Here is an 18,801-nt window from a genome sequence, read left to right as displayed (position 1 = left end):
GGCTCGGCCAAGGGGGTGCGCCGCGGCGCCCAAGGCAAAGGCCGCGGCGCGTGTGTAGTTTAGTGAGGGAATAGGTTCTGTTTTGGGGAAGGGTCGCGGCTAGGCTTTGGAGGCCGCAGCCCTTGGTTGCACACATGGAATTTTGAGGGTTTAAAGCACGGGAGAGTGGTCTAGTGTGCTCAGGTTTGGTTTCACCACCGTGCTTGGTGGAATTTGGAGTCTCGGGAATTAGTTTTGTAACTGGAAACCTATATTGGAGTATTAACGGAACACTATACTTTGGTTGTGGCTAGGTGATAAAAGCTTAGGCTCGGGAACGGATCGTGCTTGAGGGGCATTGCTCGTAATTCGATAACCGTACAAACTAAAGGTAAGAAAACTGCACCTGGTTGAATATATGTGACAGGACTAAGGGCTCCCTATTGTAGAAGCTTGAAAAGATGGTATTATGCCATGCAAGCCATTTAGTGAACCAACGGCCTAAGGGTGCCAAGGGTCTCACTAGCGCACAGGGCGTGGCTCGGCCACTGGTAGCCGAGGACAGCTTATTATGCACTGAGCTTGGTTTAAGCGAGCCAGAGTCAGTGGGTTAAATAGAGGGTGCGGCCTAAGTCGTCGGCCCTGAATATTATGTGATATGAATATTATTTATGAAAGAATGTATCTTGTATTGGTTTGTATATGTTGAATATTTGTTGAGGATTATCTTATGAGAATACATGCTTACCGAACTGTTTGTCTGTTATCATTGTTTGAGTTATCTATGATGTTTTCTTGCTGGGCCTTGGCTCACGGGTGATACGTGGTGCAGGTAAAGGCAAAGGCAAGTTAGATCAGCCCTGACTGGAGAGCTCAGCGAGCAGAATGTACATAGCCAGGTGCTCGGCCGCCACGGTTGAGGTCTAGGCAAGGACGTGGAACCTGGAGTTTGTCTGTTTTTCCTTAGTATGGCTAGTGGATACACTTGTACTTTTGGGAGTCTGTAAACTTATTCTAATTTTGTTATCATATGGGATCCCATGTTTGCTACAGTTTAAATGTATGAAATGAGTCTTTTGAGACCAAAACCTTTTTAACCTTAGATCTTACATGTTTAGTAACACGTTTTCAAAATAATGACTTGGTTAGCAAGTCCTGCACCTTTATAAGTACACAGTGTAACGTTCTTGGCTATCCAGGGCGTTACAACTTGGTATCAGAGCGTCCTAGGTTTAAGGTTTCCTGAAGACAGCCTGGATATGTACATTCGCTGCTGGAGACAAGCTCAAGTCAGGGTTTGGTAATGTGTATATGTGTGCTTATGTACTTATGTGCCTGAGATGAGCTATGCATGTTGTTATTCATTGAATTTCTAGGAAGCATGAGATACTGATAGGGCCTGGCCCTTGACCGCTGTGTGAAAATATTGGGGCATGTTTATCAACATTGTCGTGCATGTAAATGAGTATATGGATGATTGACTGCTTATGGTGCATGGATGTTTATATGTGTTGGTTATCTGTGATTGATTGTGTTTTATTGTTGAGTTTTGGAGAAGCTTTTACCCTGTCATTGTGGTCTGACTGCCAAGTCGATATTTCCAGATTGACTTGGATAGCTATGCGTCCAAGGAAATCTTCACGACTAGCCGGCACTGGGTCCGGGACCAGGGGCAATGACCAAGGCCAGACACCTCTGCCGGTCCCTGAGAACTGGCAGCAGTTAATGGCTAAAATGCAGGCTCGATTACAGAGCCAAGATGAGCTAATTCGTATTCTGCAGCAGCAGGCTCCATCAGGGAGTGCTGCCCCTTCTTTACCACCTGCAGTGGTACCAGCTGTGCAGCCTGGGGAGGTTGTTAACAAGTGGGAACCGTTATATGAGCGGTACAGGAAGTAGCAACCCCCAGTCTTTGAGGGAGGACCGGATCCGTTGAAAGCCGAGCAGTGGCTAACCATGATTACAATAATCCTGGATTTTATGAGGATTGAGGGACAGGATAGAGTGGCTTGCGCCACTTATATGTTGAGGGAGGATGCCCGTATTTGGTGGGAGGTGGCATCGCAGACCAGAGAAGTTGCTACACTGACTTGGGAAGGTTTCAAGGATTTGTTTGGCTAGAAGTATTACAACATTGCTATTAGGGCAGCAAAGGTCAATGAGTTTGTGAGTTTGGTACAGGGTAGTATGAATGTTACTGAGTATGCCCTGAAATTTGATAGGCTGGCAAAGTTTGCACCAGATCTTGTGCCTACTGATGCTGCTAGGCAAGACCGTTTTATCAGAGGGCTTAATGCTATGATAGCCCGGGATGTTAGGATTACCACGGTACTTGGAGGAACAACTTATGCCCAGGCCGTTGAGAGGGCTCTTACCGCAGAGGAAGCAGAGAATAAGATATGGAAGGAGAGCGCGGTTAGGCGTGAGGGCCGCAGGGCGGTGCCTCCTTATTCAGGGACTGGTAGGGGCGGAGGCCCCAATGACTTCAAGAGGAAGACTCCTGACACGTCGGCCGCTCCTAGTTCTGATAGGAGAGGTCGGGGTGGTCAGGGTGGCCGTCAGGGTGGCGGTGAGGCATGGAGAGCCTATCCAGAGTGTCCGAGGTGTAGAAGACGCCATCTGGGCGAGTGTCGGGCCAAGGCATGTTTTGTTTGTGGAGCAGTGGGGCATCTCAGGAAAGACTGCCCAATGGTGAAGAAAGGTGAAGCGGGAAAGGTGGATAGCTTGACTCTAGCTCGATTATTCACCTTGACTTAGGCGGAGGCTGAGGCTAGTCCCTCAGTAGTGGCAGGTTAGCTTTCTAGCGCTGGCTTTCCTTTTACAGTATTGATTGATTCTGGTGCTACACATTCTTTTGTTTCTAGTAGAGTGATTGATAGACTGTGTAGACCTAGTGAGTATCAGACTGTGGGGTTTGGGACTTTGTTGCCTACAGGGGAGCTGGTAGTCTCTAGGAGGTGGATTAGGGCACTGCCAGTGATGGTAGGGAACTTTCGGTGGATTTGATTGAATTAGATTTGAGAGACTTTGATATGATTCTAGGAATGGATTGGCTGGCTAGGTATGGGGCTACAATTGATTGTAGGAAGAAGATGGTTACTTTTGAGCCGGAGGGCGAGAACCCTTTTGTCTTTGTGGGTGCGGTGTCTGGACCCCACATACCTATGATTTCAGAGTTGAGAGCCAGGGACCTGTTGCAGGGGGGATGCATAGGTTTTCTGGCTAGTGTGGTGGATACCACCAGAGTTATGCCGGCAGGGCCGGGAGAGACCAGATTGGTGTGCGAGTTTTTGGATGTCTTCCCTGAGGATTTGCCAGGGTTGCCACCGCGTAGGGAGATACAGTTTGAGATTGAGTTGGCACCGGGGACAGAACCAGTGTCTAGGATACCATACAAGATGGCACCAGCAGAACTGAAAGAGTTGAAGATACAGTTGCAAGAACTTCTGGATTTAGGATTCATCAGGCCTAGCTACTCTCCATGGGGCGCACCGGTATTGTTTGTTAAGAAGAAGGACGGGACCTTGAGGATGTGCATTGATTACAGAGAATTGAACAAGTTGACTATTAAGAATAAGTATCCTCTGCCAAGGATTGATGACTTGTTCGATCAGCTGCAAGGTAAGACGGTGTTCTCAAAGATTGATCTTCGATCTGGTTATCACCAGCTGAGGATCAAGGATGAGGATATACCAAAGACGGCTTTCCGGACGCGTTATGGGCATTATGAGTTCTTGGTCATGTCTTTTGGTCTAACCAATGCCCCAGCAGCTTTTATGGATATGATGAACAGGGTGTTCAAGGACTTTTTGGACCAGTTCGTTATTGTCTTCATCGACGACATCTTGGTATACTCCAGTTCAGAGGCAGAGCATGAGCAGCATCTCCGACAGGTCTTACAGAGGTTAAGGGAGCATCAGTTGTACGCCAAGTTTAAGAAGTGTGAGTTTTGGCTACCAGAGGTGACCTTTCTTGGACATATAGTTGGGGTAGAAGGGATTAAGGTGGACCCGTCCAAGGTAGAGGCAGTTAGAGATTGGCCGAGACCGAGGAATGCCTCGGAGGTGCGGAGTTTCCTTGGGTTAGTAGGTTACTACAGGCGGTTCGTAGAGGGGTTTTCGAAGATTTCTTTGCTGATGACAGAGTTGACAAGAAAGAATCAGAAGTTCGTCTGGTCAGAGAAGTGTGAGAACAGCTTTCAGGAATTGAAGCGATGACTTATTTCTACGCCTGTGTTGAGTCTTCCTTCAGAGGAAGGGAAGTTCGTGGTCTACTGTGACACATCGAGGTTGGGTTTAGGCTGTGTGCTGATGCAGAATGAGAAAGTTATAGCCTATGCGTCTCGATAGCTGAAGGAGTATGAGCAAAGGTATCTAACTCATGATTTGGAGTTAGCGGCAGTTGTGTTTGCACTGAAGGTGTGGTGTCATTATCTGTGTGGAGAGAAGTGCGAGATCTACACTGATCATAAGAGTCTGAAGTATTTCTTCACGCAGAAGGATCTGAATATGAGACAGAGACGTTGGTTGGAGTTGGTTAAGGATTATGATTGTGATATCCTTTACCACCCTGGGAAAGCCAACGTGGTGGCAGATGCGTTGAGCCGGAGGGGCCCAGGACAGTTGTATAGTTCCACTCAGGTCTCGAGAGAATTGGCTGATGAGATGGTTAGGGCAAGGATAGAATTGGTGGTAGGCCAGTTAGCCAATGTCACTTTACAGTCGACCCTGTTGGAACGGATCAAGGAGGGTCAGTTGGTAGATGTGCAGTTGCAGGATAGTAGGCAGCATGCCTTAGCAGGGACAGCTAAGGATTATTCAGTTTCGGAGACAGGTTTGCTCCGGTATCAGGGGTGGATTTGTGTTCCGGCAGATGAGGGGATTAGGCGTGAGATATTGGATGAGTCCCACACTACGCCATACTCACTTCATCCGGGCACCACGAAGATGTATCAGGATCTACGGACATTATACTGGTGGCCCGGGATGATGAAGGATGTAGTTGAGTATGTATCTAGATGTTTAACCTGTCAGCAGGTTAAGGCTGAGCATCAGCGACCAGCGGGATTGCTTCAGCCTTTGGGTATCTCGGAATGGAAGTGGGAGGATATTACGATGGATTTCGTGGGAGGATTACCCAGGACAGTTGGACTTCATGACTCGGTGTGGGTGATAGTGGATAGATACACCAAGTCAGCTCATTTCCTACCAGTTAGGTCAACTTATACTGTGGAACAGTATGCAGAGCTGTATGTGAGGGAGATAGTTCGTCTCCATGGGGTTCCAAAGCCTATTGTATCTGATCGAGACCCTATCTTTATCTCTAAGTTCTGGGGAGCTTTGCAGAGAGCCATGGGGACTCAGTTGTAGTTTAGCGCAGCTTTTCATCCTCAGACTGATGGACAGTCTGAGAGGACGATTCAGGTACTGGAGGACATGCTTAGGGCATGTGTGATTGGCTTTGAGGGTTCGTGGAGTAAGTATCTTCCATTGATTGAGTTTTCATATAACAACAGTTATCAGTCCACGATTGGAGTGGCTCCTTATGAGATGTTATATGGAAGGAAGTGCAGATCGCCTATTCACTGGGATGAGATGGGTGAGAGAAGTTATTTGGGAATAGATATGGTTCAGAAGACCAATGAGGCCATTGAAAAGATTCGAGCTAGGATGCTTGCCTCGCAGAGCAGACAGAAAAGCTACGCTGATCCTAAGCGTAGGAACGTGGAGTTCCAGGTTGGGGACCACGTTTTTCTACGAGTTTCACCGTTGAGGGGTGTGAGAAGGTTTGGAGTGAAGGGCAAGCTGAGCCCTCGGTTCCTTGGACCCTTTGAGATTCTAGAGAGGGTTGGGTAGGTGGCTTATAGGCTGGCCTTGCCACCGTCCTTATCAGGAGTTCATAATGTGTTCCATGTCTCTATGTTGCGGAAGTATGTTTCTGATACGACACATGTGTTGAGGCATGAGGACTTGGAGCTGCAGACAGACTTGTCCTATGAGGAGAGACCAGTTCAGATTTTGGACTGGAAGGAGAAGGTTCTGCGGAATAAGACGATTCCGTTGGTCAAAGTATTATGGAGAAATAGCAAGGTCGAAGAAGCGACCTGGGAGTTAGAGACGGCGATGCGGGATCAATACCCCGAGTTATTCAGGTAAATTTCGAGGATGAAATTCTCATTAGGAGGGGATAGTTGTAACGACCAAAATTCGCTAATAAGGCTTAAGAGCCTTGATTAGTGTGCCAGGAGGGCATTAATGGAATAATTGTGATTTAATGAGTAATTATATGTCTAATAATGCCTATATGATAATTGATTATATTATGTGGTAATATGATATGTGATATATGTGAGAACCACATTATTATGTGGATAGGTTCGATGAGCACGACTCAAGACGATTCTAGGGCCAGATAGCGGGAAAAGTCACAACGGGGCTTAAGATATGACTTTGGACAAGTCGGGGGTACTTTTGGATAGCAGATAGTGATTTGGGTTATCGGGACATGAAAATAAATATATGGAGATATATTTGAGGTTAGAATGTCTAGGCGGGAATATTGGGGGATTTTACCATTTTGGCCTCGGGGACGGTTCCGGCACCCCGAGCCTCGGGATTGATTTAATATGTGAGATAGACCTTAGGAAGCTTTTAGAAGAAAACATAAACCGACTTTAACTTAGCTTCAGCTCTCTCTTCACTACAACAATTTTTAGTATATATTACATTAAAAAATAACACTTATTTAAAAGTGCTATTAATAAGCAATTAAAAAAACACACGACCGAATATGTGAAATTTCATTTGGCGCCATATGAAATATATAACTAGGCGCCAAATGAAAATAAGAGACACGGAAGCACACAGTAAACTAGTCTCAGCCTCCGAACCCCTAAGCCTCCATTGAATCCCTAATTTCTGGTTTCGTTTCTTTGCCTCTCTTTCTTTCTTTCTTTCGTCTCTTTGCTTCTCTTTCTTTCTGGTTTCCTAGTCTCTTTCTTTGCTTCTCAGCTTCTCTTTCATGCTTCTCAGCTTCTCTTTCTTTCTCTTTTTTTTTTCGTCTACACAACCAAGCAGAGCATCGCTCAACAACCCTTTTATTCAAACTTCACTATTTATTCTTCTATGTCGTCTAAAATTATGAAAAACCCGAAGAACCATTCTTTCAGGATCTGGGTTTTCACTTCCTCGCCTTTTTTCTTCATGGGTATGTCAATTTCTTTACTGGGCTTTCATTTTTTTTTCCATCTTCTTTATTGTGTTTTCTTGATCTTTTGTGCTCTGATGTGTTATGTATAGCTTTAGGTGAAACCCATTTGGGAATTTCACTGTTCAGGTTACATTTTTTTTCTTTCCTTTCTTTACAGCGTCACTGCAAAGCTCTTCAGTTTTTTTTTTGGTTGAGTTTTTTTGAAATTGGACCAAGAGGTCTTGGGGGTTCTTAAAAGGTTCCAAGATTTGGTTTAGCTTTTCAAAAAATGTGAGGAATTTTTTTATAGGTGAAAGTAATTTCATTTTAATTTTGGAGCTGAGAAATTTTCATATTTGGCATCTTGATGCTTTCCATTCCTTAATTCCTTTAGATTTATTCTTTATTTGCTTGATCAGCCAATTTATGGTGTTACCTTTATTCAAGCTTATTGAATGCTAGTAAATTCCATGTCTTTATCATTTATTGACCATCACGAGTATTTACAATTTCTAAAGGTATGGTTGATTATTTTTGTCCAATATTTACATTATCAATCCTTTTATGCTGTAATTTACCTTGGTCTGTATGTTGAACAAGGAAAATCTCCATATAATTTTTTTATAGGTTAACATTTAGCTCAAAGCTGTTCCTTTAACCCTATTGATTTGAACTTGTTGAGTTTTATGGCTTTCAATATATGTAGAAAGCTGATGGCACAACCGAAGTATTGATGAAGAAAAAAACTTAGAGGTGAATTGGTTGAACTCTAAGGAATAGTTTGAATGATCAAGTTGAAAATGGCTACAAATATGACGACTGATCAAGGTCCTGATAGAAATGGTACTGTGTGGACTATAGATCAGAAGCTTGATCAACCCATGGACGAAGAGGCTAGAAAGCTTAAAAACATGTACACAGAAAAGGTATACTTGTTTCTTGTTCTTGGAGATCTCTTTCTCTTAGTCTTTCATCCTTTTGAAATACCTATCAAAATCAAACTCATGATACCTGGCAAAATGTTTACTTCAAAAGCTTTGGATTTTTCTCACAATATGGGAAATCGTCAAAATGGATATTACCGATATAGAAGGGATTGCTGCAATATAGTTGTATGCTTGTGCTCAGGATAGATTACAATTCTCTAGGCCCTATTTTAATTTCCTGTGGGATGTATTCTGAAAATGGCGGGCAATGAGATTAATGAATTTGATGAAATTGAGCATATTATGATAGTTGCATGGTTCCTTTACTGAATTGCTTTTGTTTTGTTTAGAAAATATTAGCACTGATACTTCTGTATTTTTCACTTCTGAGCTAGACGTTATTTGTGCACATCTTACTTCATAGAAAGAATGTAGAAATACGCTTCTCTCAAAATTTTATTGTTGATTTGTATGTTCTACTTTAATTTGCTTGTGCGATGCATTAAAAATGGCCAGCTACTAGCCATGAGAGTAAACAAAAATTTATAGAAATTTAGCATGTGATGCTACGTATTTAGTTCCTTTGTTGATTTGGTTTTGTTCTGTCTTGTCCAGAAGCTTTCAGCAGTAATGCTTCTGCAACTTGCATTCCAGAGCCTTGGAGTGGTATATGGAGATTTAGGCACATCTCCGTTGTATGTTTTCTACAACACTTTCCCTGATGGAATTAAAGACCCAGAAGATTTGATTGGAGCTTTATCTTTGATAATATACTCGCTTACTCTTATTCCGCTTCTCAAGTAGGTGCTAATTGTTTGTAGAGCAAATGATAATGGTCAAGGTAAAGTGTTCTCAACCTGGAAAGTTGATTTGCCGAAGTTAATCTTCTAATGCTTGCATATAAATTTTATATATTTCTTGTTAAAATAAATTGAAAAATGAAGATACAAAGAAACAGGGATTTAAGTATTTATGTTTCAGAGAAGAAATATGATAATCTAGATGTTGTTTATGTATTTTATGGTATTTTATAAGAAACAAAACTTTCATTAAATTTCAAAAAATTATGTATTTATAGTTACAAGAATGTGATGTAGTATCTTTAAATACAAGAAATCGAAAAAACTTAAACTCTATTTAAAGAAACCAAACAAAGCTAACACCACTAAAAAAAATATTAGTCCAAGTAAGAGTAATTAGAGAAAGGAGAAAATCCTTGAATTTCATTTACTGAAGCTCAATGGTAAGTTGATAACCTAATCCTTTTCTACAATGATATCATATCTTTGATGACCTCAAAAGATGCATCATCACATTGTTCCACATTACAGCCACGATCTCGCTTTTACCAAAAACATATAGGTTCTCCATCTATACTGTCTCACATATTTTAGGTAATACCCAACATAATCAACTTCATTCAACAATTCACATCATAATGATCTAGCTTTGCTGCAATGCTGAACAGATGATCCAATGTTTCAGTTATGTTTATACAAAACACACCACAAAGGTGAGAGGGTTAAATGCAAACTAGTTCACAAGTACTAGTCTTATAATAAACTAGCCGAACAAAAGCGTCAACTCTGATTGGAATGGATGGTATTAAAATGCTAATAAAAATAAGGAGATTGCCAAAGAATATTAATGTCAGACTAAGATTTACAAGGATAAAAAGCCCAGAATTTTCACATGTCCAACAATTTTTTATCTAGAAAGGATTCCCCAATGTAAAAACTTGCCAAAATATTCAGCAACAAAATTAAATTCCCTGTTTCTGTCGTTTAAATTATGGTTGATTAAATTTCCAGTTAGAATGCATTACTATTGAGTGTTTATGTCATTTAATATGCAATGGTCTGGATAGTATTACTGTATATTTTCTCTTGTACTTTTGAAGCCATTTGAATTTTTTTAATTATTTTTAATCTGTAAAAAGGTGGTAGGTTGTATTACTGTAGATTTTCTCATGTATTTCTGAAATTTGAATTTTTTAAAATTATTTTTATTGTGGAAAGGGGCTTTATGAACAGGTCATCTCTGCTTATGGAAATTGATTAATGAGAGAGTTTTCTTGAAAAAATAAAAATATGAAAGGGATGTTGTATGAATTTGTGTTTCGTGGATATACAAATTTCTGGTTTCATGGAATTGGTCTGTTTTTGTTATTTATGGGAAATTTGGTTGGAAAGGAATAAGAGAATTTTTTAAGAGGTCTAATTTGATGAACTTGTTTGGATAAATTAAGAACAAGGTTTTCTTGTAAGTTTGTTCATTAGAAATAATTATTTCTGTTCTATATGTAATATTGCTACCAAGGCAAGATAATTAGATCTTGGATTAGTTTCTTCTGCAATTTTTCAATGTGTCAGTCTTTGGCTTCTACAAAAGTTTAGATTTACTTTATCAAATTATTAACAATTCTATAAACATAGATATTCCTTGTAAGACAGGTATGCTCTCTGTTTGTTTTTTTTCCCGAATATTATGCCCCTTTGATATCATCTGCTTGTTTGATAATCAATTACATAGCAACTTACTCGTTATGCAGGCGGAACTTTTGCTATCTATTCATTACTCTGCCGACATGCAAAATTGAGAACTATTCCTAATCAAGACCGAAGTGATTTGGAACTTACAACATATAGTCGTTCTACATTTAGTGAACACTCATTTGCCGCAAGAACCAAGAGGTGGTTGGAGGGATATGCATTTATGAAGAACACAATGCTTATTCTTGTCCTTATTGGCTCTTGTATGGTAATTGGGGATGGAATTTTGACTCCAGCCATTTCAGGTCTATATTTCTTTGTTCTGATTCTCTTCAGGAGAGAGCAGAAACCCATTTTAATAACTGTTTAAGGATACCTTCACTTAATTCCTTCTAATATTTTTGTCTCTTGACCAAAATTTATAAAAAGAAATTGATATAAAATTGTTGTCCAATCATAGTACCATCTGTCAGCTTGCTGCCTTTTACTTTTTCCCTGAAAGCTCCTTTGCTATTAAATCTGCCATATATACCATACAGCTTTTCAAGGACCACAAGAGTGACAATTTGTATAGCCATGCCCATTCTGCCCCATATACATACACTATGCCATAGGCCACCTTTCAAAGCGTTTCACTTGACTATACTTGTTGATGATCTCCTTCCTACCCTTTCAAACAAGTCAAACTTTCTTGGTTCAATTAGAAGATACTTTTTCGATTAAAAAAATGTAATGTTTATGAGATACTTAATTGTAATGTTCTTTTGCAGTGTTGTCAGCTATTGGTGGGATTAATGTTGGCCACCCCATGATAAGTAATGGTATCTACATTCATCCGAGTTTGAATATTTTCTATTATTTGGTGCAATTCTATCTTTTCCAATTCTGAAATTTATTTTGTTTCCGTGTCAGACATAGTTGTACTTGTTGCTGTTATTGTCCTAGCCATTTTGTTTAGCATTCAACCATCAAAAAAGAGTGTGGAATAGATTAAAGGTGGAAAAGAAGTTTAAAACCTGATATTTTTACTGGTCTACTGGTCTGATATTTTTACTTAATCGTTTTCAATCATGGGGTATCCAACAAATAATAATGCCAAACAAGGAGAAACTTGCATTATTTATATCCTTGGGTTATAGCAGCTCAAGATGACTTGGGGCCCTTTCTGAGATTCTTTTAGTTTGCTGCAATACTTAGCATCTAATGATGAAATTATGGGCTAACTGTGGTACAGGTAGAGCTTTATTTTTGGGAAGATGACACAAGCTCAACAGTTGACTTTTACAGTACCAGAAATTAGGTAGTTGCTTTGAATTCAATCCTTCGGGTTGTTGAGAATTCACTTGATGGTCAGACACAAATACAAAAGAATATCCTGCAAGAATTACGTAATGTTGTTGTTGATATGATTGGTAACTGTTCGGATGCGAATAGTATCAAGTCTGTGATTGTAGAAGACCACAGCTGTGACAAAGAAAAGTGCTTGATACAATGGGGTGAAGACAATGGCATGAAATCAAGGTTACGGATTGCCTGTAAGGATTTACCCCTCTCTCTCTCTCTCTCATATAAGGTCTTTGTTAATCAGGTATAAAGAGTTTTTGCAATTGTGTCTTTTGTGGATTGTGGTTCATTTGGGAAAAGGGAAGGTTTATAAAGAGTCAATCTTTGGCTGCAAAAATTTTCTATCTTATATAAGTGGCCAAGTTTGTACATAAGGGAAGGTTACTGGGAACAATATCATGTTTTCTTATGTCTCATTCATCAATGTAGACGTGGAAGGAGCGGGAAGAGGAGCCATAGCAAGAGAAGATCTGAAAGCTGGAGATACTGCTTTGGAGATCCCTACCTCTTTAATCATTTCCGAGGAGCTAATGAAGAAATCTGACATGGTATGATTGTTAAATGGAATTATTTTACAAGTGCTCCAAGTTTATGTTTATCAATTTTATTTTGAACTTTTCTCATGCACAAGGCAGATATAGCTAATAAATCACAGTGACAATTTGTAGAAATGTTGACCATTAATTTAAGACAAAGATGAGTTAGTCAAAGCTCAAACTGATGGTAAATGACGATCTATCCCCGTCCGTCATATATTGACTAGCCTTCAATGTAACAAAAAATAAAAATAAAAATCGGAGGCCTCATGTTCTTTTGAACTAGCTGGCAAATTGTCACAGTTTATCCTTATGTTTAGTGAACCACTTAGATACAAAATTACCCTCTGTTTTTCTATATAGAAAAAAAAAACAGGCAATTTTGACTAGTCCATTTGGGTAGCAAACCAAAGTATGATACAAAATCATCCTGTGTTTTTCAAAATAGAAGATGGTGATCTTCTGTCAAGAAGTATTATGTGATCACATCAACCACTAGGAAAACATAATTCAGTCCAGTTATTCAAGTATTTAGAGATTGTTAAGCATAAAGAAATTCCTAGTTATGCAGTGAGAAAATATCATTCATCCTATGTATCAAGTTGTATTAAACTTTTATGACTGGCTAATTTAGCATAAGAGTTTCTCGATATGAAATATAGGTGAATGAATCCAAGGAAAATTTGTTACACATACCTAGTGATAATTTTTTTTATCCCCATCTCTATTTGGCAGTAATTCTTGATTTCTTGTTTGAATGAAAAATGTGCACCTGTGTTCTTTCTTTCTTTATTATGGTTTTCTCTCTCACTCTCACTCTCACTCTCTCTTGCCCCTAGCCCCTCTTTCATGTGTGGTAACTTGTTGAATTTTTCAGTAATAAAAGAAATATATATACCTCTGGCAGCCGAGCTACTGGTTTTATCTGTTTGAGACTTCCATCATCAAACCATCAATCTTCGATTTTTATTTCTTTTCCCTCAATCAATATTTTATTATTTTATATACTCTAGATCTTTAAAAGTTAAAATATATTGGATTTGCAGTCAAGTTACTAGTTTCGTTGGTCTCTTGGATTTCAATATCAAACTACCAAATTGTAATTATCACATCTCTGCATATTAACTTCGTTAGTGATTGACATTTTTTTTGCAGTATCAAATATTAGAAAAGAGGAACGAAATGTCCTCTGAGACAATGCTGTTGCTGTGGAGCATGAAGGAGAAGGACAATAATAATTCAAGATTTAAGAACTACTTTGACACGTTGCCAGAAGAATTTCATACAGGTGCTTAAACTTGCTGTAGAATGCTTAGATGCATATATGAAATTTCATTTCAACTTGTGATTATTCTTTTAGTTTTGTTCCTTTAGGAAAAAATATGATATATGGTGTCGTTACACAATATTTTATCAAATCCATTACTACCTTTAACATAAAATAATGCTAAGTATATCTCACTGCAATCTAACCCAATTCGATCCATTCAACAAACCATAAAGTTGGTTGGCTTTTTGCTCCAATTGTGCTTCTTTGGTTTCTCTTAATTGGAGGAATTGGCATATACAACATATGGAAGTATGATAGCAGCGTTTTGAAAGCTTTTTCACTTGTGTACATATACCGGTATTTTAAAAGGGGAAAGAGAGATGGTTGGACTTCTCTAGGAGGAATTATGCTTAGTATAACAGGTAAACTAAAGTTTCTTGCAGTTGATGTGTTTCTCCTTTCCAAACCTAATTTTGGTCCATGAAACTAAAATAAAAAATCCTGACTGTTTATTCTGTACAATATACAGGAACCGAAGCTCTTTTTGCTGACCTATCCCACTTTCCAGTTTCATCTATACAAATTGCATTTACTGTAGTTGTATTTCCTTGCCTTCTTTTAGCCTACTCTGGACAAGCAGCATACCTTATGAACAATTCAGATCACATAGTTGGTGCCTTCTATCATTCTATTCCAGGTTCATTTTACTTTTAATTTTTAAAATTAAAGAACAGGAAGTCTAGGTTCTGCAATTTCGTGTTTTATCATGCAATATTAGTACAGACTCTTATCGTACTTTCTTTAGAGGCATTTAATAAAATCTTGCTTCTTGTGTTCGTCATTGAGCCATTTGGACTTACTTTAATTGAGGTGATTATTTTTAACTTTGGTTTCAGATATTGATTAATGTGAAGTCCAACATGATCTCTTTTATTTATTCTACAAAAGGGAAATAAATTACTAATACAGAAATAAAAAAGTTAAATAATGCAATTTGGTGGTGCTACTGTTTTGTGTTCTCATTAACTGGCCTTTTTTTTTTTATTTGCTCATAAGCAGTTGCTTCAACTAAATTGGGGAAGATATTGAACTCCTATGCCATTTTAACTTGTCCTTTCACTGTGAATCTCTCTTATGCATTCCTAGTAAATCTAACTTGTCCGATGCAATTGTTTAAATTCTGCAGCCAGACTTGAATGTGAGGGAAAAGATACTAATCCTAATTGACACATGGCAAGAAGCCTTCGGGGGACCTCAGGGGAGATATCCTCAATACTATGCAGCATATAATGAACTGAAGTTAAACACCACACTAGGATTAGACACAAGATAGATGCAAAATAAAGTTATAATATATAATTGCATGGTCACCTGATATAGTTATAATTAGGTAATTAAATTTTTTTATGTACTATTTCAGTTTACTATAACTTTAAGTTGAAGCATTAATTATTTAAATTTTGTTGTAGCTAAGCAAATGGACTCACAACAAAGACAAGTGCACAAAGGATGATGAATTGAAGGATGGAGCAAGTTTGGTTTACTTTTGTGTATCTTGTAATGTTTCTATTTTTTATTTTTGAAGTAAAAATTGTTCAAGATTATAAAACTTTATTATGTTATGTTTTCAAACTTAAGTTAGAACTAAGATCTCATGAAGTAGACACATTCATGGTTTGAATTAGTTATTGTTTAATGTAATACTTATAGTTTATCAATCTATTGAGAATTACATTTTATGATTAATTTTGAATTTTTTTATCAAAATACAATAATGAAAATCTTTTAATTAAAAAAAAACCATATAAGTATACTTATCAAAATAAAATTTAAAATTTTATTACTATATGTTATGATTTAAAAGCATATTATAAGTGTAAAAAATCGTTATGGTTTACTGTTCCCATCGCTATTCCAGAACCGTACATGAGATTTTCACCTCATACGGCTCCTTGAGGACCATAAATAAATCTAAGGACCGGATCCCTATTATTTTAGAGTATTTTTTTTTATCTTGATATCTTTTTAAGATGGATAAGGTCAAAATTTCTCTTACGATCCCAAATTAGACCAATTGAATTTTGTCTGTTTTGCTTTAATAATTATTTCTATTTATTTCAAAAAATTATTAAAAAAATTTTATATAATATAACAAACTAAAAATGTTATCAAAATAATCAAATGTAACAGTTGAAAAGTGTTATGAAAAAAATACAAGATTAAACTTCAAATTTATAATCAAAAACTCTATCTAAATGTTATTATTTGAATATTATAGCACCTAAAAATGTGTTATTGAATAGTTTAAGATAACACCGAACATAACATTAAAAAAATGTTATAGAAAAGACTGGACTTTTAATAACAGGGGCTACGTTAGCATTTTCAGAAGTGCTATCAATAGTCCCAGATAGCACTTTTTAAGTGTTATGAATACTGTTTTTTCTTGTAGTGCTTTCACGCTCAAGGGAAACAAAGGGAAAAGAAAACACAGAGAATTAAGGGGAACTAGCTGGAAATTTTGGGATTTGTAGTGAGGAATTGAAGGTCTAGCTCAGGGATTTATCAAGCACTTAAACAAGGATTAAGGTAAGCATCTAAACATCTTTTCTGTAGTTGAATTCTGAGTTCTAGCTGGGTTTTAGTTAAGTGCTGAAACAAGTATGATTTTGATGTTCTAAGGCAGAATTAAGAGGGAAAACTTGGGAGCTTAGCTTGGCCACAGCTTGGTGAAGTGATTCTACAGCAAAGGTGAGTTTTAACTTCTGGTTTAGAGGTTTAAATTGAGTTTAGGTGGCTGGTTTGAGTGTTTATAGCACTTGGGTTTCAGAAGTTGAAAGGAGGTGATTAGAGTGTGCTAGGCTGTGTTTTCTTGGGAATTATGTTGTTTAGATCATGCTAAAGAAGTTGGTAATTAATTGGTTAAGAGTTGGGAAGTTTTGGGATGGTTTAAGGTAAGGTTTTGAGCTTTGAAATGGTGAAAAATCTGGGTTCGAAGAGGAGGGCCGCGGCTCTGTTCTAGAGCGTTGCGACCCTAGCATGCAAAGAAGCCAAGGGGGCTCGGCCAAGGGGGCGCGCCGCGGCGCCCAAGGCAAAGGCCGCGGCGCGTGTGTAGTTTAGTGAGGGAATAGGTTCTGTTTTGGGGAAGGGCCGCAGCTAGGCTTTGGAGGCCGCAGCCCTTGGTTGCACACATGAAACTTTGAGGGTTTAAAGCACGGGAGAGTGGTCTAGTGTGCTCAGGTTTGGTTTCACCACCGTGCTTGGTGGAATTTGGAGTCTCGGGAATTAGTTTTGTAACTGGAAACCTATATTGGAGTATTAACGGAACACTATACTTTGGTTGTGGCTAGGTGATAAAAGCTTAGGCTCGGGAACGGATCGTGCTTGAGGGGCATTGCTCGTAATTCGATAACCGTACAAACTAAAGGTAAGAAAACTACACCTGGTTGAATATATGTGACAGGACTAAGGGCTCCCTATTGTAGAAGCTTGAAAAGATGGTATTATGCCATGCAAGCCATTTAGTGAACCAACGGCCTAAGGGTGCCAAGGGTCTCACTAGCGCACAGGGCGCGGCTCGGCCACTGGTAGCCGAGGACAGCTTATTATGCACTGAGCTTGGTTTAAGCGGGCTAGAGTCAGTGGGTTAAACAGAGGGTGCGGCCTAAGTCGTCGGCCCTGAATATTATGTGATATGAATATTATTTGTGAAAGAATGTATCTTGTATTGGTTTGTATATGCTGAATATTTGTTGAGGATTATCTTATGAGAATACATGCTTACCGAACTGTTTGTCTGTTATCATTGTTTGAGTTATCTATGATGTTTTCTTGCTGGGCCTTGGCTCACGGGTGATACGTGGTGCAGGTAAAGGCAAGGGCAAGTTAGATCAGCCCTGACTGGAGAGCTCAGCGAGCAGAATGTACATAGCCAGGTGCTCGGCCGCCACGGTTGAGGTCTAGGCAAGGACGTGGAACCTGGAGTTTGTCTGTTTTTCCTTAGTATGGCTAGTGGATACACTTGTACTTTTGGGAGTCTGTAAACTTATTCTAATTTTGTTATCATATGTGATCCCATGTTTGCTACAGTTTAAATGTGAAATGAGTCTTTTGAGACCAAAACCTTTTTAACCTTAGATCTTACATGTTTAGTAACACGTTTTCAAAATAATGACTTGGTTAGCAAGTCCTGCACCTTTATAAGTACACAGTGTAACGTTCTTGGCTATCCAGGGCGTTACAGTTTGTCCTACCAAAATATGAACATAAAGTATGTAGACTTGTAAAATCCTTATATGGATTGAAACAAGATCCTAAGCAATGGCATGAGAAATTTGATCAAGCCATCATGTCTAATGGGTTTAGACATAACAATGGAGACAAGTGTTTGTATTCCAAAACTTGTAAGGGATATGTGATCATTGTTTGCTTATATGTGGATGACATGTTTATTCTAAGTAATAGCATGAAAGGGATCGAAGAAACGAAGAGGTTTCTATCATCAACCTTCAAGATGAAAGATCTTGGAGAAGTTGATACTATACTTGGTATCAAAGTAAAGAAACATAGTGGGGGTTTTGCGTTAGGGCAAGCCCACTATGTTGAGAAAGTATTGAACAAATTTAACCCTCTCAAGGTTAAAGATGCCAATATTCCATTCGATCATAGTGTAAAACTAGAGAAATTGGAGTACGCTAGTGCTATAGGGAGTCTAATGTACGCTGCCCAATGTACTAGACCTGATATAGCATTTGCGGTAAGTAAACTTAGTAGGTTTACAAGTAATCCAAATGTGGATCACTGGAAGGCTATTGGAAGAGTCCTAGGTTATCTCAAGAAAACCAAAGGACTAAGCCTTCACTACTCCAAATTTCCTTCAATCTTAGAAGGATATACATATGCAAGTTGAATATCCAATCTTAGGGACAACTTGTCCACAACTGCTTGGGTATTTACACTTGGTGGAGGTGCAATTTCTTGGGGTTCCAAGAAAAAAACCTGTATATCTCATTCCACTATGGAAGCAGAGTTTATAGCTCTAGCTGCTACCGGCATAGAGGCCGAAT

The 18,801-nt window shown here is 38.8% G+C and overlaps 1 long non-coding RNA gene across 1 annotated transcript; it reads left to right on the top strand.

Annotated features, from left to right (window-relative positions):
• Nucleotides 1-6,702: 6,702 nt before the first annotated feature.
• On the top strand, nt 6,703-11,551 carry LOC133828738 (uncharacterized). Its single transcript, XR_009891312.1, has 6 exons — nt 6,703-7,185; nt 7,874-8,093; nt 8,709-8,934; nt 10,645-10,890; nt 11,356-11,406; nt 11,498-11,551. It is a non-coding gene; the product is annotated as an uncharacterized LOC133828738 (long non-coding RNA).
• The last annotated feature ends 7,250 nt before the right edge of the window (nt 11,552-18,801 follow it).

Source organism: Humulus lupulus, chromosome 1 (assembly GCF_963169125.1).
Source record: "Humulus lupulus chromosome 1, drHumLupu1.1, whole genome shotgun sequence".
Classification (NCBI taxonomy): domain Eukaryota; kingdom Viridiplantae; phylum Streptophyta; class Magnoliopsida; order Rosales; family Cannabaceae; genus Humulus; species Humulus lupulus.
This window is presented reverse-complemented; position numbering and strand designations above follow the sequence as displayed.